Source organism: Nanorana parkeri, unplaced genomic scaffold (genome assembly GCF_000935625.1).
Source record: "Nanorana parkeri isolate BGI_ZX_2015 unplaced genomic scaffold, ASM93562v1 scaffold1390, whole genome shotgun sequence".
NCBI lineage: Eukaryota > Metazoa > Chordata > Amphibia > Anura > Dicroglossidae > Nanorana > Nanorana parkeri.
Window position 1 is genome coordinate 114392 of NW_017307658.1, and position 12307 is coordinate 126698.

Consider the following 12307-nt stretch of genomic DNA (forward strand, 5'->3'; position numbering starts at 1 on the left):
CCTCCATAAGGTAGAAGATACTCTGCTCCCGACCTTCTAAATACACCCACCATCGGGATCTCACACCCTCCAACATGACCCTCCATAAGGTAGAAGATACTCTGCTCCCGACCTTCTAAATACACCCACCATCGGGATATCACACCCTCCAACATGACCCTCCATAAGGTAGAACATACTCTTCTCCTAACCTTCTCTCTACCTTTATGATTACACCCACCATCGGGATATCACCCCTTCAACATGACATCCATAAGGTAGAATATACCCTGCTCCTGACCTTCCTCTAACTTCCTGATTACACCCACCATCGGGATATCACCCCTTCAACATGACCTTCATAAGGTAGAAGATACTCTGCTCCCGACCTTCTAAATACACCCACCATCGGGATCTCACACCCTCCAACATGACCCTCCATAAGGTAGAAGATACTCTGCTCCCGACCTTCTAAATACACCCACCATCGGGATATCACACCCTCCAACATGACCCTCCATAAGGTAGAAGTTACTCTTCTCCTGGCCTTCCTCTAACCTCCTGATTACACCCACCATTAGGATATCACCCCTCCAACATGACCCTCCATAACGTAGAAGATACTCTGCTCCCGGTCTTCCTCTAACTTACTGATTACATCCACCATTGATATTACACCCTACAACATGACCCTCCATAATGTAGAAGATACTCTTCTCCTGGCCTTCCTCTAACCTCCTGATTACACCCACCATTAGGATATCACCCCTCCAACATGACCCTCCATAACGTAGAAGATACTCTGCTCCTGGTCTTCCTCTAACCTCCTGATTGCACCCACCACCGAGATATTACCCCTCAAACATGACCCTCCATAAGGTAGAAGATACTCCGCTCCTGACCTTCTGATTACACCCACCATCGGGATATCACACCTCCAACTTGACCCTCCATAAGGTAGAAGATACTCTGTTCCTGACCTTCTGATTACACCCACCATCGGGATATCACACCCTCCAAAGTGACACTCCATAAGGTAGAAGATACTCCCGTGGCTGTGTTTATAGCTCCAGAAAAGTGCTTTTTTTATTGCCCTAAATCAAGGTAAAAATGGGAATTGGTCCTCAATGACACAGAAGCGTCTCGGTCTCCTCGCCAAGCTCATTATTATCGGTGACATTATTTGGAAGGGAGATTTTTCTGCCTTCCAAGCTGAATTGAAAGCTTTAGTGGGAAATATTCAGAAAGATATTTTTTTTAAACATTTCTAATAAAACCACCAGAATGAACCACACTGATGTCATCATGACTTGTGTGTGAGCTCTGAAGTCTGCTTGGCATACAGACAGAGAGCCCGAGGCCACCATAGACACAGGACAGTCAGTGAACAAAGTCAGGAAGAGACAACGGCCTGGTGATGAAAGAGTTACATTTTAAGCTTTAAAGCCCAAAATGTGATTTTGTCACATTTACATGAAAACTATTTTTTTACATGAATATATCTTCCCCCCTCTTCACACACCGCGACGGGTGTCACTATATCGAGCAGACCGGGCCTCATCTGGGCTCTCAGAGGACCTTCACGGAGCCTGAGGAAGTATCAGGACAGGAAGGTCCAGGTGTCTTTGTTGTATTTTGTATCTTTTCCTGTTATTCATTATTTCATTCACACATCTCACCGCTGCCATTGAAGACGCCTCCGAAAACGGAACGCCGTAGCTGCAGAAAAGCATCACAAGAGCGCCACCAGCTGGTACAGAATGAGAATGAACCGCAAACAAAACCGTTCCAACTGGATATCGGAATAAATAAAGGAGAACTATGGGGTCAGTGTTTTCCCCATAGTTCTCCTTAGGGTAACGGGAGGACACAAACTAGCGTCCTCCCGTCACCCTAAGCTCAGTATACCGCGAGCCGTAGCTCACTATATACTGAGACGCTGCAGCTGAAGCGCATCCCGACAACTATGTCTGGATCCGCCCCGGCTGCGTGACTGACAGCTGGCTCTGCCTATCTAGAGGCTGGCACTGCCTACCTGAAGAACCGCAATGAGCTGCCAACCTTACAGGGTTATGACAATGGAGACGGGAGGAGAGAAATGAGGAAGACGTCATTGGCTAACCCTATCTGTACCGCCATGTTACCTCTATGGGTACGTATTACTTATCACAGGACTCACCCTGTGCAGGGGCATCCCGAGGCCGGGTGTCTCCTTGGCCAGATACCGGGTGACACCCCAACGTGACGTCATTGCGCATAAGCGGCTATCTTGGTAGTACCTGCCGGTGGCCATCTTGGTCATGGACCCCGGCAGGGAGAGGAGGAGACTTTCACCCGGCGGGATTATGTATGCTCCCAGTCCCCTCCTCTCTCCTGCAACTGTCGGGCACCTGCTCTATGACCGAGTGCCCGACTTTTCAGAGGGGGTGACACCAAAATGACTGTCAGTCACATCTGATAGGGATGCACCGATACCGATACTAGTATCGGTGCCGATACCGAGTATCTGCATGAGTACTTGTACTCGTGCAAATCCTCCGATACCTAGAACGAGTACCCGTGCCGCAATCGCGGGGACACAGAAACGCCGCAAACGCTGCCGACATTGCTGCTGCCTTCAATGAGAAAACATGGCAGTGAACACCGCATCCACGGACAATTCATCGCTGTAAACGCCTGACTGGTGAGGAAGCCTGTCAATCACCCAATCGGCCAATCAGCAGGAGGATCAGACCAGCATGGGGTAAATGACTAGGCTGTGACAGGGAGTGGCTGAAGGAGACGACACAGCAGGTTAGCAGCATTGCCTGGCCAGTGCCACATGTGATGAAAAAATAAATATATAGATGCATGTATAAATATAAAAAAAACAAAATACACATTCAATCATGAAATAAACGAATATTTATTATACCATGCCAAGGTCTGTATCCCCATAGTGGGAAATGAGATAAGCACGTGTCCAGACTCTGCATAGTGGCGCAGCTACCTCTGTATACCTGGCACATTACAAAAAATACAGCTGGAACCCATAGTTTTGCACCTGCAAGTTGCAATATCACAGGCACAACCTCTGCTATTGCTCCAATTATCATAACTCCACCAAGCTTTTACAAAAGTAAAAAAAAAAAATATCTTACATTTTAAAGGAGAACTATGGGGTCAGGGCTTTTCCCCATAGTTCTCCTTAGGGTAACGGGAGGACACAAACTAGCGTCCTCCCGTCACCTAAAGCTCAGTATACCGCGAGCTACAGCTCTCGGAATACTGAGACGCCACAGCTGAAGCGGATGCAGGCAATGCTGTCTGGATGCATGCAGCTACCCTAAGCTGTCTGGATGCACGCAGTCACCCTAGGCTCAGTATATAGGGAGCTGTAACTCGCGGTATACTGAGACGCCGCAGCTGAAGCGGATCCCGACAATTGTGCCGGGATCCGCCCAGCTGCGTCAGTGACAGCTGGCTCTGCCTATCTAGAGGCAGAGCAAGCTGTACCCGCCCCCTCCCCCGTCCGTTCCGCCAGTCACGGCTCTCTGCAGGGATAGATCGAGAAGTGAGCGAGCGATGGTATGTGTTCGCTCACTTCCCGATCTATTGACCCGACGTGTGACAGTCTCATTGTCACAGGTCGGCTAGAACTATGAGGACGAGTGATTTTTACTCACCTCATAGTTCTCCTTTAAAGGGTTTCTAAACCCTCCATTTTTTGCATATATATATATAAGGCTATCAAGCAGTAGATATATGCAAAAAGTAAAAAAAAACAGAGGTTTAAACTTACCCCGTCTTTGCCGCGCGCTCCCGTCAGAAAAACCGAAACTGCTCGGGCGGCCGCGAAGCATCTCGCGGCGGCCGCCAGCCCCTCCCCTGTCTCGGCAGAGAGCCGTGACAGGATTTCCGAGGTGAGCGAACGCCGGTATGTGTTCACTCACCTCCCGATCTACTGAGCCGACCTGTGACAGTCTCATTGTCACAGGTCGGCTAGAACTATGAGGTGAGTGAAAAGCACCCGCCTCATACTTCTCCTTTAAGCTAAATGATGGTTTTCTACACAATTCCATCCACTTCCTGTCCATACGCCATCTTGTGTCCTTTTCTCAGATTGCATGTTGAGACTTTACTGAAATGTAAATTCGTGACATCAGCATTTTTGTGGTGCATTGTCCCATTGCGCCACACCTGTTACATATCGCTGTGAACGTCACAGTGAGAGCAATAATTCAAGGGCCATCAATCATCGTTAACACTGAACTGAGCAGTAAAAGCTTTTAAAGCGTCGCCTATGGCCCAATTTTGACTATGGTCGTTTTTGTTTTTTGTTGCAATTTACGCAGGCGCGCGAAAAGTAAACCGTTTTATTTATTTTTTCAGTCATGTCTTTTGAGTTACAGTTCTTCATAATATTAAGAAACTGACCTAAAATCATTAGTTTGTATTGCTTTTTTTTTTTTAAATGTCACCGGTCCCTTTAAGGAAAAGTATCGGTAACTGGTATCGGCGAGTACTTGATAAAAAGTATCGGTACTCATACTCGGTCTTAATAAAGTGCATCCCTAAAATCTGACATCAGATACTGTTGCTGCATACTGTGATGTGCTGGGAATTAATTCATGAAGACGAGTAAAGTTACTGAAAGGTCCCTTTTAATACACTGTGCACTGTAGTCACGTCATCCTTGAATTACCCCCCTGCCTTGGTCAGCAGCCCCCCCAAAGTTCCATATGCACCTGTCCACTCCCTTGCCAGGTGTACACTGTGAGACCAATGAGGGGCCGCACAGGCACTGCTGCAAACTCTCTCAGATGGTCTCTCTTCTTCAGCACATATGCAAATAAAGATATATATATATATTATTATTACATAGTATTTATAGAGCGCCAACAGTTTGCGCAGCGCTTTACAATATAAAGAAGACATTACAATCACAATAATTACATTCTTTGTAGTTAAGGAACGCCAATGCCGTCCCCTCCATCTTATATTTTATAAATGCCGCTCTCTTGTCCTTGACGTGTTGTTTTACAGTTTTATTAAACCATATTGGTTTAGTTTTTGATCTTTTATTTTTTCTCCCTAAAGGTATACACTTTGAAGTAGCAGTATGTACTGTGTTTTTAAAACAATAGAGAGGCCATGTGTCATCCATCTACAGAGGTGACTGCATGTGGCTCCCCATGATGTGCACAGTGTGGCTGTGGCAGGAGGGTGGACAGGTGAATATAAAACTGGAGGCTGCTGGTGGGGAAGAAGGAGGGTGTCTGAAAGCCAAAATCCAGGCAAATATTAAATGCACAAATTCATGCAGCTCTGTAATCATTTATACATCATCATTTAAATGCAACCAGTGTAAGTACCTGAATCTGACTTACAATTAGCCTCTTGCACAGCAGAGATCAGACTGAGAGCAGAAGAGGCAGCACATGGAGCCAATCAGCTCAAGAGCATGCTGATACGAGGAGAGAGCAGAGTGACAAAGAGATGAGATCATCGCTATGCTGCTTCTCCTTTCACTGTCCAGTCACAGGCTGGGTTGAATGACATTGGCCATCAGACTGAGGACATCTAGTGGTGGAATAGAAGTAGTGCGGGAGCAGTATTGCATCATCATGACGAATATAAAAAAGAATCTATAGGAAGAAGACAGAAAATAAACATCATTGACAAAGTCTCCTGTCTCTCCGCGTCGTCGGTGTTTGTACAAAACAGGGAAGCAGCCTGACCACATGACACCTTTATATAGAGAAGACGTTGGTGGGTTTCTATTTACGGGACCGGCGGCGCTATACTGACCCGCAAAGACGCTCGGCTGTCCATTGTCGCCGCTCCCGTCATTATAGAATGATGCGTCTCTCCCGCCTCCGCTCCGCAAATGACACTTAATGCATCCGCTGACATTTCCGGCTCGTTGTTTGTCATTTCCAGACCGAGAGGAAAAAAAAGAGGAACAAAGGAAATAATTTACTCTTTATTGGGCTCTGCAAAGTACAAGGACAGAGCAGGGGGGTGTGGTGGGGGGGGCGCAATGGAGACGTAAGTGGATGAAATGCCACGGTCACGGTGCTGCTGGAAGGAAAGGTCACATGATTAGAGCGATGATTATAATTACCAAAAAAGAGTTTAAAAAATGACACTGCGGGAGCTACAATCATCGATATGACGGACCTTGCCCCCCCGTGTGAGTGAGCATAGTCCAGAATTAGAGTGTAAGCTCCTCTGTTCAGATTTTCCAACAGCTAATCCGCCCTAAATGGATACCAATAAGCTAAGTGTCAACATTCAATAAAAAAAATAACATTATAAACGATATAATAAACAAAGTCCGCTGCCGTGCCAACTATGTAGTGCGAAATTCTTCAAACATTGCACCGCGCTGAACCTCTCTTAACCAGGGATGTGCTGTCAGGGGAGGCGGAGGTTACATATCAGGCAAATCCTCCCCGCTGTGTAACCTGTCATGGACGGAGCGCTGGATGTTAACCACTTGCCGTTCGCCTGTTGCAAAAAAAAGAAGGACGGACGGCACAGTCGCATTGGCGGGTTCAATCCCAAAACTAGATCAAATCACCACATTGAAGTATTCAAGGCGATGGTTGAAGAAGAGCTGAGAGGGTTAAAGATTAAAAATAAAAAAAAATAGAAGTTACGATAAAGGATTACAATTACTGGAAGAGAAGAAGGAGATAGTGATCCGTCCCGCTGACAAAGGAGGGGGAGTGGTGCTATTAGATAAAAGTTACTATGAGGAGGAAATGGCAAATATTTTGGGAGACCAAGATACATATAAAAAAACTGAAGAAAAACCCGACAACAGATATTAAGAAACAACTGAAACACTGGCCAAAAGATGGAATAAAAAGAGGGATCCTAACTAAAAAAGAATATAAATACTTGCTACTTACAGTGGGGAAGGTGCATGTGATATATTTTTTGCCTCAGATACATAAAAATCTAAAAAAGCCACCCGGGAGACCGATAGTGAGCGGAATAGGTTCGATACTATCACGCTTTGGAGAATACAGGTGAAACTCGAATAATTAGAATATCGTGCAAAGTTCATTTATTTCACTAATGCAACTTATGCGGTGAAACTAATATATGATAGAGACTCATTACATGCAAAGCAAGATAATTCAAGCCGTGATTTGTCATCATTGTGATGATTATGGCTTACAGCTCATGAAAACCCCAAGATCCCCAAATCCACAATCTCAGAAAATGAGATTATTACATGCAATCAATAAAACAAGGATTGTACATAGAACAATATCGGACCTCTGAAAAGTACAAGCATGCATATGTACTCAGTACTTGGTTTGGGCCCCTTTTGCAGTACTTACTGCAATTACTTTTGCACGATATTCTAATTATTCGAGTTTCACCTGTATATAGACTGGTTCCTTCAGCCTATAGTGAGATGTACGAAAGCCTACCTCAGAGTTAGAGGGGATATTATTAATCAATTTTTGACCGTGAAATATGAAGATGATACGATTCTGGCGAGCATGGATGTAGTATCCCTCTACACTAATATACCACACATGAAGGGATTAGAGGCCATCAAATGGGGCCTAAAGAAATTCTCCGGATTGGAAGATACACAAATTGCCTTCCTTATCAGATGTACAGATTTTTCACTCAAGAACAATTATTTCTGGTATAAAGGAGAATACTATAACCAAATTAAGGGTGTGGCGATGGGGGCAAAGTTTGCCCCAAGCCTCGCTAACCTGTTCATGGCCAAATGGGAGGAGAACGCAATCTATGAACAAAAATGGCTTGGGTTGCAGCTATGTAGGAGGTTCATAGATGACGCGATTGTGATTTGGAGAGGAAGCATTCCCTCCAACAGGGAGGGGGATCAGCTCTACCTACAATTACAGCAAAGATAACATCAACTTTCTAGATCTGACCATACAAGGAAAAGGTGACAAATTAATCACCAAGGCTTTCTTTAAAACTAGCCAGATCGATCTCTGTCCCTTCACCCCCGGGTCAGCTGAAGATTCGGTCTATCTGTGGATCACGTCGGGGCCACCAGAAACTGTCCTGGCAGGAATACCAGACTGCGTGATTAGAAGGAAGAGAGGATTTGTGTGCTTGTGATACATAAAGTTTAACCCCTTCATGACTGAGGCCTTTTTTTCTATTTTTTGTACCCATGTTATATTCCACATTTTAGGCCTGAAAATTACTTAAAACCCCCTAACATTATATATTTTCTGAATGCCAAGACCCTATAGAATAAAATGGTGGTAGTTGCAAATTTTTATGTTGCGCAATATTAGCGCAACTCCTTATTAAACCCCAATATTTAGTGAAAAATGTAATTAAATGCCCCAAAACACAACAAAATACCCATTTTTTTAATGCAATATAAAAGATGAGGTTACAACGAGTAAAACGATACCCAACATGCCCAGGTTACAAATTGCGTGCATCCGTAAAACGGCGAAAAACCCCAGTACCCCAAAAAGTCCATAGAAGACGCTTTAAAAGCCCCCACAGGTCATCAATTTAGAGATACCCCAAAATACTGGCCCTAGAATTATTGCTCTCACTCCGGCGTGCGCGGCGATACCCAACATGTGTAGCGCGTTCGTCGTTTTCATACGTAGGCGCACCCGACGCGTGTTTAGGTGGCGACGCACGTGCTCGCGGGGGCAGGGGACTTTTAAATTTGTTTTTATTATTATTAGATTTATTTTATTTCAATTTGGCTCTACAAGTTTAAACAGAGTCCCGGCGGCAAAAGTCACCGGGAGTCTGTTTAAACAGCCCCGATGCTGGCGACGTACACTGTACGTCGTCAGTCACGAGGGGGTTAATCAATACGTATTGGGCCGGATGTCAAGACAAACATTCTGCTACTTCACAACAGGTTACGTGAATTTTTAAGCAAAGCATCCCAGTGACACACATCCCAGTGACATCTCACACTGGGTAGGCACGGAAATACAAATCATCCAGTAATATTCGATTATTTATCACAGAAATGAGATTGTTAACTGTCTAAAACCGCAAAGTCACTCCCAAAATTCCCTCATTTTAATACCGTATTTACCGGCGTATAAGACGGCTGGGCGTATAAGATGACCCCCCCACTTTTTGTGTAAAAATATAGGTTTTAATGCACTTACTAACCCCCTTGGCGGTATTCCCAAGTGTGGCTCGGGGGTACCGCTTATGGTACTGAAAATTACCCCCGAGCCACACTCGGGATTACAGTCTCTTACCTTGTCCAGGATCCCAGCAGCGTCCTCCATCTTCCGTCCTTCAGCTACTACCGCGCTGAGCCAATCACGGCAGGCTTTCTATTCTTTAATACAAAGCCTGCCATGATTCGCTCAGCGCTGAGCCAATCACGGCAGGCTTTCTATTCTTTAATACAAAGCCTGTATTTACTTAATGCAAAGCCTGCCGTGATTGGCTCAGCGCTGAGCGAATCATGGCAGGCTTTGTATTAAAGAATATACGCCGGCAATACGCCGGCAAATACGGTACCTATTTTCAAAGAAACCTTCATTTTAACCATTTGCTGACCGCATTGTTTCACCCCCTTCCTGTCCCGGCCATTTTTCAGTATTCAGCGCTGCGGTACTTTGACTGACTGTACTGAAATGAATTTTATACAATTTTTTGGGCACTAAGTCTATTCTAGTGGTGCTTTGCGATGAGCTGACTTGGTCTGGTGTCTGACATTATACCATATCTGAGAGTATTGGTCACTTCATCAACAGCTCATAAGGCTGGAACGCTGCTAAAAAAGAGGAAGTTCTGCAAAACTTGTGAGCTAAAAAAACAAAACTCACTAATGCAGGGGCGCCCACAATTTTTCGTCTGGAGATCTACTTTTCAAATGACGAGCTCAATGAGATCTACCAATGAAAAAACACCTGCGTTCAGGGGCACGGTGGTGCATTGAAGTCAATGGCATGGCAGCCACGCCCCCCCCCCGGCAGAGCGATCACACGCACCCGGAAAACAGGCACATTAGCTCCTGCATTCTGGTCTAGTGCGATCTGCAAAAATGCTGCAAGCCGGCTTGCGTTTCTGTGCGTTCTAGAGCCATAATTCTCTCTCTCCTTGCTCTCGCCCCTGTTTCTATCTGCTATCTCTATCTGTCGACGTTGCACACAGGGAGAGGTGTCCCGCCTCTTCCCGCCTGCGGCGTCTGACACATTCAGCCGCACTAGCACCGCGGGAGGGAGCTCAGGTCAGTGAGCTGATAGCGATCTACCAGTGTTTGCTTTGCGATCTACCTAATGGGCACCCCTGCACTAATGAGACTTTTGTTTAAAAGATGATAAACAAAATGGAGTCTTGAACATGAATACAAAACGGATTCTCAGCTTAACTTTAATGACTATTCCTTTAATTAAAAAAAATAAATAAATGGCTCCATCGATCTAATCCAGCGTCAATCACGATGCACGACGCCCGCCGACCCGCCGAAATAAAAAAAAGGTCGTCGTGCGGTGGGACTTTTTTTCATTTCAGCAGGTCAGCGGACGCTGTGCGTCGTGATTGACGCTGGATTACATCGATGGAGCCATTTTTTTTAAATTAATTAAAGGAATAGTCAAAAATGTACGCTGTTTTTTTTTTCTATTAAAGGACTTTTTCTAAAAGTGCGGTTTGTTTATTGACTTTGGATTGAACCCTTTAGTGAATGGGTAGGGGTGAAAGTACCCCTTACTCATTAACAAGGGGGGCATCTGGGTGCCCCTTAATTAAAGGGGTACCCTGATGCTAATAAGCCCCCGTGCCTGTAGACCCCCACAACCACCGGGTCACGGTTGTGGGGAACAGGCCCTTGTCCCCATCAGTATGGGGACACCCTCCCAATGCTTTCCAGAAGAGATTGTCTGACACTGAGCGAAACCCACTATACCACATCGCTACTCTACTAGATCCAAGGTTATTATTCGTTTCTGGGTGGCTCAGCCCAAAGGTGCATTTTACTCCCGAGGGAATAGGAAGCGTCTTGGCTGAGCCTCAAACAGAGGTCAGTTGGTCTCCTTGAATGCCAAGGTGCCCATACACTGTACGATTATCGTACGATAATCGCGGGAAATCGTGCAGTGTATGGAAGGCGTGCGACCGTTTCTACTGTACGATCGCACGTCTTCCGTCGACCAAGCAGGCTGGAAAACCCGTACGATTCTCGGCGGGTTAGTGGCGAGCTTGTTCGACAACTGCCGAACGGGCCGGTGTGCGCACACGCACACTGCCCGTTCAGCATTGCAGTCATTGGAAGCGGCCCCTCAGCGGGGCGCGGCTTGCGATGATCGCAAGTACGATCTGCCTGTCCAAGATGGGCAGATCGTACGTTTTTAAAAATTACTTTACAACCCTCGAAGACACAAGTCTTGTGAGGGCTGCACAGTGTATGGCCACCTTCACTCCTGGGTGCTAAAGGAGTACTCCGTCAGATCCTCATCATTCAAAATCACACCCTGCAAAAGAGCAGGATATACATACTGTGAGATTTAGCTTCCAATGGTAGCGCATTAAGGACTCTTCCACTCAATTATGACTTCTATGCCCACTTTTATTGAATCCAACTCAAACGTCCACACAGGTTTTCCCTCGCAGGGGTTTTCACACCTAACGCTGTACTGAAATGAATTTTATACAATTTTTGGGGGGACAGATAGAGCTTTCTTTTGGTGGTATTTAATCACCACTGGGGGGGAGGTTATTTTATACTATAGTAAGGAAAAATTACAGAAAAAAAATAAATAAAAAACTTTCCCCTATATTAAATTATGAATCATTTATTATTACCCGAGTTTTGGGTCACGTCGTGTAAATAGGACAAAAGTCCAAGGACCTGTAGCACTCCTTACCGCAACTCCCAAACGTATGTTGAGGGTGCTCGCAATGACCGCGGATGGCAATCAAGTAAAGGAGCGTCACCAGCACGACAGAGACTCAGATGTCAGTGCAAATCCATTTATTTGATGTCAGTCATTACTCAAAGTGTCATCAAGCGCTTTTGGGGCCGCGCAGGGTCAACTTCATCAGGCTCAGAGTAAACATCCTTACAATCAAGAACCATCACCTACATATATACACAGTTACACACAATAAAACTAATAATCGTATAACCCCACCCCTCAGCGTGTTAGTGACGTCATATTCCTGCCATGTACATTCAAAAAGTAAATACAGGAAATGCAGAAGAACAGTGTCAAAATCCTCTCACGTATTGGTGATCAGAGTATGCATTCATGTGGGAGACCTAGGAACAACATTACCCTCCGTGGGCTGCTTGGATATGCACTGGTGAAGTTTCAGAATATTGTGTACAGAACGGCCAAAATGA